At 34.2% G+C, this 16222-nt stretch overlaps 1 protein-coding gene and 1 long non-coding RNA gene across 6 annotated transcripts in view; one reads left to right on the top strand and one right to left on the bottom strand.

Annotated features, from left to right (window-relative positions):
- The window catches only part of LOC138124538 (cilia- and flagella-associated protein 410), an 81838-nt gene that overhangs the window by 51114 nt on the left and 14502 nt on the right, over positions 1–16222 (top strand). The window lies entirely within an intron of this gene.
- Positions 10858–12431, bottom strand: LOC138124541 (uncharacterized). Of its 2 annotated transcripts, XR_011157183.1 has the most exons (3): positions 12199–12431; positions 12045–12142; positions 10858–11998 (listed from the first exon to the last, which is right to left on the bottom strand). It is a non-coding gene; the product is annotated as an uncharacterized lncRNA (long non-coding RNA). The 2 variants fall into 2 exon arrangements; XR_011157182.1 differs by having other exon boundaries at positions 10858–12142.

Genomic DNA, 16222 nt, shown 5'->3' with positions numbered 1-16222 from the left:
AATAAGACGGGGTAGTGTAAAAAAATACACAAGACACTATTAAAAATGGGGACAACATTTAGGTAAAATATTCGAAGGGAATGTAAAGGTCAGAGCAGCTTAAAAATGGACTTACAGAAGAAAAAAACAATGTTTAAAAAATTATTATTAGTTGTGGTTAATAAAATTTAAGAAAGTTTTTTATATGTAAAGAGAGACTAAAAATCTAATAGAATGTAAAAAAAGTTGGACTAGGAAAAGTTTACTGAGCCTAGACAAATTAAAATTTATAAAAAAGAAAGAAAAATCGCAAAAGAAAGACAAATTTGAAATTATATAAAGAATTAGTTTCAAAAATATACCAATATAACACAAGCTAAAAGTTACCAAAAACAGTTAAATAATATGCTTCATTATTAAACTGTTTTCGGTATAATAATGAGCCTATTTGTAACTCAAAGTAGATAATAGTAATTTTTAGAATCTCCGTCTCTAATAGGTCCATTATTGTATTCAATCTGGAGTCGTTTATGGCTATCTCTTAAAGCACTCGTAGTTTAATAGATCTCTAAGAAAATTTGTATCCATATTTCAGTGTATTATTGTTATTTACATCAAAAAATTTCAAATATTAATGTTCAAACTCTACTTTTTAACATAATTATGTTGCATCCGTTACCTTGAATTACCAATTAATACAAAATTCCCTAGAATTTGAAAATTTAATTTTTTTATTTAAAAATTAAAACAACGGTGCAAATTCTAAAAAATAACATAAAAAAACTGGTTTGGCAGCGATAGCGAGCAGACGTGGAAAAAGTGCAGAGATAACAAACGTAAACAACGACGAGTGAGTGAGAGGTGATAAGCAGAAGACAGCGGGCAAGAAAGAGAGGGCATGCCGAAATCGCCGAAAGCAAGGAAAGAAAGCAGCAAGAGAGAAAGAGAAGAGGGTAGGATGTCGGAAGAAGGCCTGAACCCATTCAGAAAGAGTTCCAGAACCGAAAGGTCCCCAAGTAGAGGCGAAGAAAGAAATCAAAGCAAAGAAATAGAGAAGAAAATAAAAACAGTGCTCAGAGAGATAGAAGAGGATATGGCGGGAATAGTAGAGGAGAGCAGAGCACGAAGAAAGGAATTAGCGGCAGCGAGAGAGAAAGAGGGAGAGCAAGAAAGAGAGGACATGCTGAAATCGTCAGAAGTAAGGAAAGAAAGCAGCAAGAGAGAAAGAGAAGAGGGTAGAACGTCGAAAGAAGGCAAGAACCCACTCAGAAATAGTTCCAGAACGAGAAGATCACCAAATAGAAGCGAAGAAGAAAATCAAAGCAAGGAAATGGATAAGGAAATGAAAACCACCATGATAAGAGAGATGAGAGAGGAGATCAAAACACTAAGAAAGGAATTAGCGACAGTGAGAGAGGAGAGGAGAGGAAGAGACGAAAAAGAGCAGTTGGAGAAGGCAGATTGGATGAAAAGGATGGAAATGATAGAGGAAAAGATGGAACAAAGAGAAAAGAAGGAGAGGAAGAATAATGTTATAATAACTGGAATAGGAGCAATAAGTGGAAATATAGAGAAGGGGGTGGAAGAATGGTTAGAAAGGGAGATAGGAGTGAAAGAATGTAAAGGAAGCATTTAAAATAAATAAAGATAAGATGATGCTGGCAAAAATAGAAAGTTGGGAGCAGAAGAAGAACATAATGCTAAGTAAGAGTAAGTTAAAGGAAAAAAAAGGTGAGAGGATGTATATAGATGACGATTTGACAAAAGAAGAAAGGGAAACACAAAAGAAGTTAAGAGAGTTGGCCAGAGAGGAGAGAGATAGAGGAAAAAGGGTGAAAATAGGATACAGGAAAATACAGATAAACGGGGACTGGTTTAGATGGGATAAGAGACAGGAGAAACTGAAGAAAATTTGCTAAAAGAAGGAGAGAATAAGAAGACGACTCGGCGAGAAAATGTACAAGGAGAAGGTGAATAAAAAGGTAGGGGGACAAAGACACAGAAAAGTAAGAGAGAAGAGAGAGAATAAGAGAATCGAAGTACAATAGGGAGGAGAAAGAGTATGTGTGAGAGAGGAAAATGATAGCGGGTTGCAGAGGTGGGGACGAGGAGAGAGAGAACAGGAATGGGAAGGAAGGAGAAGAGAGAGAGAAGGTGCAAGAAGTGACGCGAGGATAGTGAGAAGATCAAACACATGCGGCGAAATGAGAGAGAAAGAGAAGGGAATGGGGATTAATAGGGAGCGAAGACGGCAGGGAGATGGATGAAAGAATAAGCAAGAGGCGAGAAAGAATAGAGAACGAGAGGAGTGAGGGAGAACAATAAATTGTTATTTTTTATGTTTTGTAATCAGGAATCTGAAAGCCCGTAGGGCAAAATAAAGCATTTTTCGTATAAGCACAGTGTAAAATGAAAAAAAACATAAAAAGCCCGTTTTATAAGGGCATTGGCGCACTCGTCCCATACAAAACTCCCCTACGGGTCGTTTTCTACACTTGGGACTCGTGCGCCAAATCAACCCTTATAAAACTCGTTCTTTAATATACAGGCTTATTCTAAATGATTGTAGTCGAAGTAGGCGTGAAAACTGAATGTAAAATTTATGGTTGCCGCTCCACATAAAAAAATCATCAAAATGATGTGTTAAATTGGGTGCAAAACAACTCACTATTTTTAAAATTGATTGTAGAACAACTCAATATTTCTGGATTCAATCGTTAATTTAACAAAAATAAATAAAAATCTCATCACCGCACTTTTCACCTACAAAATGACAGTGACAGCGACACAACTGACAGTTAACATGAAAGCGGCAAAAACGTAATAACATGGGCACGACCTACGTCGACTACAATCATTTAGAATAACCCTGTACTATTATTATACGAGTTTTATAAGACACCATTTTGTCGCACGCACGAGGAGCGCAGCGACGAATGCTATAAAGCAAACAAGTGCGACAAAATGGCTTATAAAACGAGTATAATACAATATTTTTTCTATTTTGCCCCTTAAATTTAAAAAAAACAATGCTAGGAAAATTATATTTGGCAGATATAAGGGTTGGTAACGCTGGTAAATAATGGACGAACAATTGTAAGTTTTGAATTTAAAGTGTCATGAAGTGCAGTGATCACGTAGCAACAACTCACTCCACTGCCAAGATTAAAAATTTAACTAAATGTTCCTGAAACGCGTATCGAAAAGACCTCCTTTTTCAAACCCGTTTGAGTGTTATACTGACTGTTTTATAGGTGCAAAATAGAAAAAATTATTTGAATCACCAGTTTATAACCCAACTTCTTTCTATCTGACAGTAGTAATTTATTTATCACAAGATTTAATGTACACTCAAAAGAAAAGTCGAAATTTTGATGTACATTCGACCAATTTGAATTAAAAATGACACTGACAATGCGGATGTCAGGTGAACTGATAATATTTTGTAGGAAGCAGAAATTAAAAGTTTACATTTAGACCTATAATTTCGTTTCAAAATCAAAAATCCACCAACCCTGCATTCTACTCATTTTCACTCGAAACGTGTGATATGGTAGCTACCACCTTTTTGTACATAATAATTATTTTGTATTACGTAAATAAACTCAACAGTTCGATGTCAAATTTTGGCGGAACGTTGGGCCAACCCAAAAAAATGAAACTTATTCTAGGGATTTCTTTGTTTCTGCCAACAACAACAGGTGGTGGATTTTTGATTTTGAAACAGATTATAGGTATACATAATGCTTAAATACAGGGTGTGCCAAAAATAGCGGACTAACGGTGCACTACGGTGTAGAAGAGACTACCGTAAACGTCAGAAAAATGTTTAAAAAATTCTATTGGACTTATTTACTGATTGGGCGGTCCTTGAAAGTGGCACTTAACAGGAAAATTATTTTGAAATATATGTATTAAATTGTCATGACAGCTACCTATAATCGTACATATTATCACAAAGTACAGGATTACTCACTACCAATAACTAATCCTGCACAATAGTGAATTTAGAAGCTTTGGAAATCGAAAAAAATATTTTAAATCCACTACGGTAACATTGCAAGGTAATGATGTACGAGTACATCTTTGTTTACATTGTATTACCGTTAATAATAAAAATAATAATAATTTATTTTTTTGTCTGAAAAATTGTTTCCATATTTTTTTCGTGTACATTTAAACATCCTGGATACGGTAGTAAGTAGTTAGTCCGCCATTTTTGGGACACTCTGTATAATCTATTCCATCTTTAAAAAAAAACAATAGGTTGCCATGCTTTAAGAAAAAAAGAAATCCCTAGAATAAGATTCATTTTTTTGGGTTGGCCCAACCTCCCGCCAAAATTTGACATTGAATTGTTGAGTTTATTTACGTAACACAAAATAATTATTATGTACAAATTTCTGTCAATTTTGAAAAATTCGATGTAGTTCAAGCTTTATTGTCATTTTGCCTTTAATTATTGTCATAGAAATTTAACACTATTCTAACTGACAGTTCAAAAATTTATTTTATACTCCTATTTTCCTTTTCCAAATACCTACCCTCTTTTTTTGATAAAGGTAGATTTTGACTGGGACTTTGCATTAAATAAATATTCACCACGTGCTTACTTACACTCATTCCCTACAACCTACAATACTTAATGACAACGTCAATCAATTTAAAGTAGGGTTAGAAACAGATAAGGGTCATTTCACATTAAAAGTCAAGACGGTGATGTTGATGTCCTACTTTTTTTTTGCTCCCAATAGTATAGGGTGATTCAAAATGATTGTGGATAAATATAGCAGGTATGTGCGAAAATGTATGTGGCAACTGTGTGGGTAGGATCGAGTTGACATTTCTTTGTCGTTGAAAAAAAAATAATTCGTCTAAAATTTTTAGGTCGTTTTTTCTTTAACTACATATACCTTTTTGTTGTCCGTCAAACCACATATCATTTTCATCGCCAGACGACGATGAACTACTTGTATCAATCGCATTCATTTTCATGATTTAAAAACCACTTTTTGACAGACACTGAAGTTAATTGTAGAATTAAATTTTTAATGGCCCAAAATTGTGGTATTAACGTTAATGAAACATTAACTCCTAATGGTACATTAAAATAATATATAAAATTACTTTTTAATTTAATGGTACCATTAAATATTAATGGATGATCAATTCTGTTTTCCGTTGACCGTTTGTTAATTTCAATATTAATGAATTATTTTGTCTAAAATATAATGTATTAATGGACCTCATTAATACACTATTTTTCATTAATCAACGATTTTTGCGATTTTGACGTTTTGATGTATAAACAACGTCGAACATACATTGTTTGCACTTACCAACACTGCAGCAGGATTTTCTATATTTTATAGCTCCATAACTGTACAATTACAATTATTGAAGAGAGTTGGCAACACAGCCTGGTCTGTCGTTTGCGTTCTGTTCTCTGTGATTAATTCTTCTTTTAAGTTATTTAAGCGCGATTTAATTGTTGAATTGTGCTTGATAAGTGAATTGAAGGTAGGCTTTTACTATTTATTGTGTTTGAATTGAAGTTTTCGCTTTAATTTTTTCAATAATAACAATTGTTTTTGTACTTCAATTTATCAGCTAGTGCGCGATAAGCGACTGGCTGTGTGTTAATTCTTGCTGGCGCTATTATAACTTGTTATAATAATTTTGTACAAATAGTCTGTTCCGTTTGGAAGGGTGTTGCTAGTTTAAGCACCTCGCTAGCTTTAAGGTTGCCAGACTATCCAGTATCATGGTTCGTAAGAAACCTCCTTTAGTTGCGGATAATCCTAAGGATGTTTTGAAATCTGCGTGTCCTGGGTGTAAGATGGAGGTGGATGAAAGTACAGGCATTAGATGTGATCTTTGTAAGTCTCACTCACACATCAACTGTATGGATGTTGCACCTGAAGAGGCTCAACTCCTGCTTCGCATTCATAGAAGATCTTCTCACTTGAAGTTATTGTGCTTGAACTGTGAAAGCGTTTTTCAGTGCTCTCCTTTGTCTCCGATTGATCCGACTGTTCCTTTAGAAGATAATGTGTTTTTGAAGTATGTTAGGAATATTGTTAATAATGCTATACAGCCCCTTCGAGAAGAAATTTTTAAATTACAGAAATCTGCTGCAATACCACATGAGGTACAACCATCGATGTCTTATGCTGCTAAGGTTCAACAGTCTTCTGATAACAATGTTATCTTCAAGCCCAAATCTGCTAAACAATTTGTAACACAGACGAAGTCTGAAATCTTGAAATCAATTAATCCATTGCATGAAAACATTGACATTACTAGAGTAAAGGTGGCTTCAAATGGTGGGTTAATTATTGGTTGTTCTGGGAGAGAAGATGGAGATAAACTTATAAAAGTTGCTGAAACGAAATTGTCAGCTAAATATGACATTAAGAAGTTGGCTCCGGTTCTGCCTCGTCTTAGAATTGTGGGCATATCTGAGGATATTGGTAATTCCGAATTTCTTGATTACTTCAGGAAACAAAATTCGAGTGTAATCACTGATGGCTCTGTCGTCAATTTGCATAGATTTTGGGCTATAAAGAAAAACGGTAAAATTTTTCAAGCTGAAATTTCTGTTGATTTGGATACATATAAATGTTTGCTTGAATGTGGCCATGTGCTTGTTGGTTTGAGTAGTTGTTCTGTTTATGACGCGGTCTCCGTGACTAGGTGTTACAGATGCCACGGCTTTAACCATAGTGCTAAATTTTGTAAGAACAATCCATTGTGCCCTTTTTGTGGTAAATCTCATGAAGAAAATGCTTGCGTAGGTGCTGATAATGAAACTAATCCCAAATGCCGCAACTGTAAGAACATTCGCATGTCGCAAAAATTAGATATTGACTGTAATCATGCAACATTTGAGCATGAGAAATGTTTTGCTTTCAAACTTGCCACGGCGAAGTTCAAAGAAAATCTGTTTGGCATCACAACTGAGCTGCCTGTGAGCAAAATTTCTGATGGACAGCACTCTGTGGCTGGTGATAGCTCTAATAAGTGACTAACTAATCTTTCTTCCAATCAGTGTGATAAAATAATTGACACTTTTTCAATATTTTATCAAAATGTACGTGGCCTTAACACCAAATTGGTGCAATTTTATAATGCTGTATCTGTTCTTGATGTTGACGTGGTTGCTGTGACGGAAACATGGTTAAAAGACGATGTATTATCTACCGAATTGTTTTCCTCTGATTATATTGTGTTCAGAAAGGATCGTAATTTTAGTAGAACTCATCAGTCCAGAGGTGGTGGCGTTGCTCTGGCTGTTAGATCTACATTGTCAGTGAAGCTGATGGATGTAGATTTAGCCTTTGATAATCTACCGGAAATTGATTTCATTTGTGTTAAGGTTCATAATGTCAACTCCACTATCTACATTTGTCTTGTATATATTCCTCCTGGTCTGACTTTGCATAGATATCATGAATTTTCTTATGCTTTCCTTTCCTTGCGGTTTCTGCATGGTTCTAAAATAATTTTCTTGGGTGATTTTAATGTCACTGAATACATTACCTTTTTGAATTTAGATCAACTTCGGGGTAATGCAGTTCCGATTTTTCATATTTTAAGTGAGTTATCTATTCAGCAGCATAACTCTATTACTAATGATAATGATCGGCTACTCGATTTGGTTCTGTCGAATTTACATTGTAGTGTGACCAGGGGTGAGGAGGGTCTTGTCCCTGAGGATCCTCATCATCCATCTCTTTTGGTATCCATTGACGTTAGAATCAAGATAAGGAAGTTCATTTATGGTGTTGATGATGGTGATAATTTTAATTTTAGGGCAATTGATATGGAGATGGTGCGTAACGAACTTCTTCTTATAGATTGGTCTTTTCTTGAGAGCTATGAGGATGTCGATTTGGCATGTCATGGTTTCTACAATAAGTTATTTGAGCTGTTTGACTTAATTGTTCCAAAGAAAAAAAAACGTAGGCATAATTATCCGCCTTGGTTTTCGTATGAGCTTATTAAGAAAATTAAGTTGAAACACAGAATATTGAAGAAATTTAGGGTATCTGGCAAACTGTGTGATCTGGAGAAATATAGAATGTTACGTCGAGATATTAAAGGTGATATTAAAAGGCAGTATGATCAATACGTTGCTAAAGCTGAGGCTGACATAAAGAGAGATCCTAATAAGTTCTGGCAGTTCGTCAAATTCAAACAGAACGGTACTGGTATTCCTCTTAATATGACTTTTTCTGGAGCGGAAGTTTCTGGCGCTGATGAGATTACGGGAGCTTTTGCTAATTATTTTGAGTCTGCTTATTGCGAAAAAGCTTCAGTCATAGAGTCATCTGTTGAAGAATGGAGTACATCTTGTAATTTCTTCTTAAATGCTGTTAACGAACAAGATGTTTTGAATGCAATATCCAAACTTAAGTTGAAATTCACAGCTGGTCCTGATATGATCCCATCATTTCTAATCCGTGAATGTGTTGAGGTTTTCGTTTCTCCTTTGGTAGTGATTTTCAACTTGTGTTTGAAGACTAATGCGTTTCCTGCAATTTGGAAAACTGCAAGGGTTGTGCCGGTTTTTAAGAAGGGTGATCGCAGTTGCATTGAAAATTATCGGCCTGTTTCGATCTGCAGCAATTTTTCTAAAGTATTTGAATTCATAATATCAGATACCTTGTCTTTTCATTTTAAAAGTTATATCTCAGAGTCACAACATGGCTTTGTGAGAGGTAGGTCAACGATATCCAATTTATGTACTTTCACACAGTATGTAGCTAATTCAATGGATCTGGGCCTCCAAACTGATGTGATATATACTGATTTTTCAAAAGCTTTTGATAGGCTGGACCATGAAATCCTTGTCAGAAAGCTGGAGACATTGGGTTGCTCTTCTAACTTTGTAAATTTTTTGTATTCTTACCTGAGTGGTCGTAAACAGTTTGTTAGTGTTCATGGACACCACTCTAATGTTTTTGATTGCTCCTCTGGTGTGCCTCAAGGATCTGTGTTGGGACCGCTACTCTTCAATATTTTTATTAATGACATAATTGAGGATCTTTCAGTATCCTGTTTGCTGTACGCAGATGACATGAAGATTTTTACGTCTATTAAAGAATTTGGTGATTGTGTCAGGTTGCAGGATAATATTGATTTAATCTCCACTTGGTGCATACGAAATAGCCTTCAGTTAAATATAACCAAATGTATTGTAATGACTCTTAGTAATAAAAAACAAAAGATTGAATTTGATTATAATATTGATGGTGCTGTTTTGGAGAGACCTGAATTGGTTTCTGACTTGGGAGTGCTGTTTGATAATAAGCTGTCTTTTACAGGCCACATCAACTCTGTTATAAAAAAATCCTGGAAGACCTATGGCTATATTATTAGGAATACCAGAGATTTCTCTAATATCTCCACATTAATATACTTATTTCAATCATTTGTCAGAAGTAAACTTGAATATGCGTCGATTGTTTGGTTTCCTCATCATGCTGTTCACATTGCTAGTATTGAACATTTGCAGCGTAGATTCTTAAAATACTTGTGTTTCAGAGAGGATGGACGCTATCCTCCTATTGGATATTCACAGACCATTTTATTAGAACGTTTCTCGTTTAAAACCTTATCTGAACGCAATAAATTAATGAATTTATTGTTCTTGTACAAAATCGTTCATAACTTGATTGACTGCTGTTCTCTGCTCAGTCAGATTAATTTTTGTGTTGGTAAGCATTCTATTACTACTCGTAGTAAAAACTTATTCTATTTATCAACTCCGAGAACGGATTTTCTTAAATTTTCTCCTTTGAACAACATGCTCAATATTTCCAACTCTGTCGGTGATCTTGTTGATCTGTTCTCCTGTAGCATTGAAGTGTTAAAATCGTTGGATTTGTCGGATATTTAATTTGTATAGGTCGAATTATACGTGCTCTTTAATTGGGATTTTCCTGTTGAGCATGAAATTAATAATAATAATAATAATAATAATAATAATAATAATAATAATTACGAATTCACTTTTTCAAAAGCCGACGTTTTTGGTTATAATTCGCATGTCATATTTTTCAAAGGTAACTAGGTTTTCTTAGCAACCGTGATTTTTACGTGAAATTGAATGCGAATGGAGTTGACGTCTTCTGACACTCTTTGTGGAAAAGCGAATAGAAAGTGTTGAAAAATTTAAAAATGGCCTCCCTGAGGACAAAAAAAGGATGAAGGTATTTTATAAGGTCTCATCTTTATCCAAAAAGGTGAAATTGGTTTTGATTTGGCTTTAATTTGAAATTTTGTCACAAAAAGAAAAAAGTTTGCGGTCAACGAAAAAAATTTGTAATCAACTCGTTTGTTAATGGGCGATTAATAATCTCAACTATTAAAGGCACTCACTCGCTACACTCGTTCGTGCTTTAAACAGTTTCGATTATTAATCGCCTTCATTAACAGACTAGTTTATTAAATAACTATTATGAAATCGGCCCTTACTGAACAACTTTTTAAATTAGTCCTTTTTAAATATGTAAGCGAAACACTAGCTAAAGCTAGATCTTGCTTGTACGCTCTACCCACGACAGAGAGAAAACTGGTAGCAGGGGGTGTGCACTCTCACTATTTCAAGTAAAGTTGAGATTAGTTTAGCCTCACGTCGTAAAGGTTGCCAGTGGCGCTAGTGTCGGTAAAAATTACAGTTACCTTTACCATATTTGCACTCACAGACAATTAAACTATAGTAAGACGTCGCATTGCTACCCAATTTTTGGAAACACGATTCCAGCGCGGCGCGAGCAGTTGGCCGAACTAATTTTATAAAGCATGCTTGATGGAGTTGTTTAAATTAATAATTTTGTCCTCATTTAATATTAATTTCAAATGTAAAATGTCTTTAAAATGCACAACGTTTTATTAATTATAAGAAAAATTAACAATAAATGAATTAAATTAAAAACTAGAACCAAAACTAAAATTAAATATTCTGAAAATCCCCATTTTCTTCGTAAGTAACATGTCTTTGACGATTTTTTTTTAATTCTCTTCTTACGTCCTGCAGTTTTTTTTTATAAATGATCAAATTGATTGATGCATCCAACAATTTTGTTTTAATTTCCAGAAAATGGCTTTTACAAATAAACCATGAAAATTAATTTTTCGTTCTAAGGCGATACGTAATTTCTTTCCAATACTTCTTTTATTCAAAAATACACTTAGATCGTAAATTTTGGCAACACAACACACAACTCTTCTGTTATACATATATACATAGTGGGTCGATAAAAACGGTACCAATTTTGTACGCTCATATTTTCCTGAGTTATTATCTGTTTGTAATGAGTAATATACCAGTGAAAAGCTCAATATTTATAGAAAAGGTTGTTGTTGTCAAGAACTCAAAAATTGTGCGTCACAACATGAAGACATGCAAAATTCTCTCAATTATAAGTTTTACAGATATGGTTCAATATGCTCCCCATTTTTATTAGCTACCATTTGCAATCGTCTTCACTAGTGATTGATGGAGCAACATCAACATCGCACCGAGTGGCACAAACAATCATATACCTTGAGCTGAAGGCTCCTGAACAATTAACGGAATGCTGGAATCAGCTACCTCAGAGACAAATATGTAGCTTCTGCAATTGGGGACGGACAAAGACGATTACAAATGATAGCTAATAAAAATGGAGGGCATATTGATTGAACCATATGTGGAAACTCATAATTGAGATAGGTAATCTTCAAAACCAGAATTTTTGCATGTCTTCATGTTATGACGCACAACTTTTGAGTTAGGACTATCTCTGCACAGCAAGAGGCCTTCATCTTTTCTATAAATATTGGGTTTTTCACTGGTATATTAATCATTTAAAAAACTTAATAACCCAGGAAGATATGAACGAACAAAATTTGTACCGTTTTTTCGGCCCACTGTGTATTTTAGTTTCAATTTTAACTTGTCATGCTCCTTAAAAGAATAGGTACCGGGGGCACACACTATTGTTTGGTTTCTTTTTGTCTTGAATTGAAACTGAAAGTATAACTTTATTAAGAAGTTTCATCACTTAAGTTTTTACCTTTATAAATTACGTAGCAGATTCACAAATTGCCCAAAAAGTAGAAAATGCTATTTTTGTCCTTTCTTTATTGTTTTCTTATTGACAATTTCTCAATACTGAAAACGTTGGCTATTGTAATTACTTTCATTTAATAAATGGCACTAATTCCTACCTTTTTATTCACAGAAAGTCTTACCTATATCTTTAAAAAGTACATTTTTATTTTTTTCAGAAAAGTGTCACATTTGACAAATATTTTTGACTGTTTTAAATACAACGGTAATAGTCGAAATTTTACGAATAAATACGACGGAGTGTTTTGGCCAACTGCGTGCGGAGCAGCACCGTCGAAGCTATTCCAACATTATTATATGGGATTGAAGTGTCTTACTATAGTTTAATTGTCTGTGTTTGGACTTGAGTTGTGGGGAGAGGTGTGAGCTGTTAGTTACACATTTGGTAAATTGTGAGGTTAAAATCATAGTTGTGATATAAAACAACTAAATAATATGTGTAATAAGAGCTGCAAATTTTCTTTGTTATAAATGTAACGGGTGTTTTTTTAAATTTGGCGTCGAAGTAGGCGTTGAACTGTCGATTGTGAACGCACTATACAGGTTACGGATCACGGATCAGCTGTTTAAATCTTAGGCTTTTACACGAGTGGTGCGATCTCAATCGACTCTCCAACGCCTACTTCGACGCCAAATTTTAAAAAACACCCTTTATATAAAATGGTGCGTTGCAGTTGCTATCGCCAGAGAAGAGCTGATGGTTAAAATTCTGGCTGCACCAATATTATCGGGTTTGTGATATACACTTCGATGAACAATCCAAATCTCCAGATAGTCCCAACTGACCATTATCCGAGTCCCGACCTGTCTATTGCCGTTCAACTGACGGATTGAAGTAGAGGTGAATCCGATTTAAAATGTGTACCGACGAGACCGATATTTTTATATTAATTGTATTATGTATCTTGTATTTGTAATACGGTTTTATAACAATACTAATTATTGTCTACATTTCTTTGTTTTCTTTATTTTATTTTGATACTAGCTTTTACTCGCAGCTTAAGGCTAATCGGGATGACCAAGTGTGCGAGAGAGATAAAGATATCGGAAAAGTATTTAGCGTTTTTTAAAGAAACGGTATGACCGATTTTCAATTTTTAAACTGCAAGTGTCCTAAAATATTACTTCAAAATGCTGCAACGTATTACTTTTTTTATTTTTTATTCCATTCAAAAAAAAATTTTTTTTTCTTTGTTATTAAAAAAAAAATTAAAAATCTGCTCAACGGCGCATGTGGGGGCCAACTTCTTAATGGCAAATCTTTTTTTATTTTTAAATTTTGACAAAAAATAACGCCCGAAACAGAAATATACGTTTTTCTTTGACAATCACATACCGACAATATTAAGTGTACAATAAAGATAAGATTGCACTCTTGCATAGGAAAAAAAAGTGAATACAGGGTCATTATAAATGATTGTAGCCGAAGCAAGCCATTCCTATTATATGTTATGAAATTTTTGCCGCTTCACTGTGAATTGTCAATTTTTGTCACTCTCAGTGTTATTTTTTAGGTGAAAAGTGGTGAAGAGAATTTTATTTATCTATTTTTTTTTTAAATTAACGATTGAGTTGTTTTGCAACAAATTTATGTGATAATTACTGTAAAAATGATGAATAAAATGTTACTTGAATAATATGTGTGAGCGTATTTTATGACTCTATAAGATACGTTGCTATTGACGACGTGTCTTATAGAGAAAAACGTATTTTATGGGAAACATAAGGTGTGAGCTCATATGCACCATAGAAACAGTATAAGAGATTAGTGTTAGAAAAAAAAATTTAATTCTGGATTTAGGGAACACATTGGTAGTTGAAGTTCAAAAAGGTATATTATTATACTCATGTCATATCGTGAGGAAATTTCTTAACATTGACACAGAACATAATAAATACACAACAAAGTCAAAATGCGGAGGCGAGACGCCGGTAATGTTGATAAGCACTGCACTATTACTTGATAGTAATATCCGAATAATGTATGTACTCCGGCAAAATTGCCGTGCCGCCGGGTGGTGGAGGGTTAAGGAAATTAATTCATTTTTTGTAGTGGGGCACTGTTCTATTAAGAAAATGCTGGTGATAAAAGCGAATAGCTGGCTGTGTATTCTTGCCACACTCAAAATACGCTTGTAGCATGTTGGTAATTTCATTTTTACTCAAAGTTATGACAAATGCAATTTTTTACAGTCTAATAACTTGTCAAATTACTTGCGTAACAACTGCTCCAGCTGACAGGTTGCACAAAGTAACTAGATTTAAAAAAAAAGACCGAAGAAAAAAGCGCTATAGCCGGGAAAGCGCTATTACCGGGAAAACCTTGCCGGGCCCTTTTTTACAAAATCGGAGCACTTATCGGAATGTTAGAGCTCTTGACCTGGGTGAACCAATTTTTTAGTTTCCACCTCTTCATATTACGCGTATTGTATTTTTTTCCGGCTGGTTCCTTCATGGACCGAAACAAATTCACTTCTTTTTTTTTAATATCGTACGTAAACTTGATGCATTTATATTCTTGGATGTAGCAACGTCATCATCTGCGATGTCCTTATAGCCATTAATTCACGGAACATTTTACGAAAATTTTTAAGTTGGTAAAGCTTGATGTGGAATTATCTTGTCATGCATGTCAGTTTAAATTACAAAATGTGTCAAAAATTATTTATCAGGATTTATCAGGCAGCAAATTCGCCACCGTATTTTTGGCAATTTCACGTATTTCAGCGGGCGACATAGGTACTATGGCGGACAAATTCCAAAAAATAGTATAAAAAAACTCGTTTCATAAGACCTTGAAGCACTCTTTCTTTAAAATAACTCGTGGCTACGCCACTCGTTTTTTAATTTTGAATTCATGCTTCAAGACTGGTCTTATGAAACTTGTGTTTTAATTTGTATATTATTATTTAACGAGTTCATGTGTAAAAGGCCCAGGAGTGCCAAAAAAAGCCAAATTTACACAAGAACGAGTTGAATACAAGGTTTTTTTGTTCGACGAGCCTCTTAAAGGCTCCAAATCGCCTAAAATCATTAAAATTAACTTGACGTTTCTTTTTGACAAGTTGTGATATTTATCGAAATCCGTTCACACAGGAGAAAATTCTCAAATTCTGACAGTGTCGAACAAAAAAATCTTTTTGATTCACTGTAAATCGATCAAACTCTTTTGTTAATTAATTTTTTTCTTTTATTGAAAATGATTTTCATGACATTTTATACACAAGTGGAATATTCATGAAAACATTTTGTTGGGGAGAGAAAATTCCTAGAAATTTATTTTCGCAAAATCCATTTGATAATGGTACGTATTGTTTCTTTCCTGGTTTTAATTTACGTAATTTTACACCTTCCATCGGAGCGTTATAAGCGGGAAATTGGAGTGTTACCACGAATAAAACAGTTCTTCCATGTTGGAATGTCCACCACCAATAGAGATAATTCCCCATACAGCACTATCGACCACTGCTAGTTGATTTAATTTAGGAATTGAGTTGCTTTGAGATAATTTCTCTAGATTTATGATTGGCTCTGGTTCAGTCTCACTGAACACACTTTTTTTTTTTTTGCAGTATGGACACTCAAATTTTAAATTCCATGCAGTTTTGTAGTCCAAGATATTAATTTGAAGTACCCCTTCGAACTTGTATTTGTTGTTATGGTTTTCTAGAGATCTAATCTCTCTAAGAAAATGCTGACCATCAATTAAAAATCGGTCTGTTATGGTGTTAATAACAGGATCTCGACTGGGATCGTCGGAGGCAACCTCAACATCTAAGTTATCATTACCAAAATAGTGTGAATAGAAGTCTCACATATACTTTTGTAGCTGCTCAAATTCCATGTTTGTAACTCTTGATCAGTGCCAGACATGTGCGGGCGGTTCGATCAAAGAGAAAACGTATATTACTGTTTCGGACACTATTTTCTAACGAAAAAATTAAATAAAAATTGATTAAGCATCAGTAAATATTGCTTAATCGTCGCTGTTGACCACTTTTTGATTTTTTTTGTTTTTAAAAAAATTACAATGAAAAATTTTTTAAAGGAAGAAAAAATAAAAAAATTAAAAAGTTGCCGCAATTTTCAATAATGTTTTAAAGACATTGCCCTTTTCAGATT

This window comes from Tenebrio molitor, chromosome 2, assembly GCF_963966145.1.
Source record: "Tenebrio molitor chromosome 2, icTenMoli1.1, whole genome shotgun sequence".
Lineage (NCBI taxonomy): Eukaryota > Metazoa > Arthropoda > Insecta > Coleoptera > Tenebrionidae > Tenebrio > Tenebrio molitor.
This window is presented reverse-complemented; position numbering and strand designations above follow the sequence as displayed.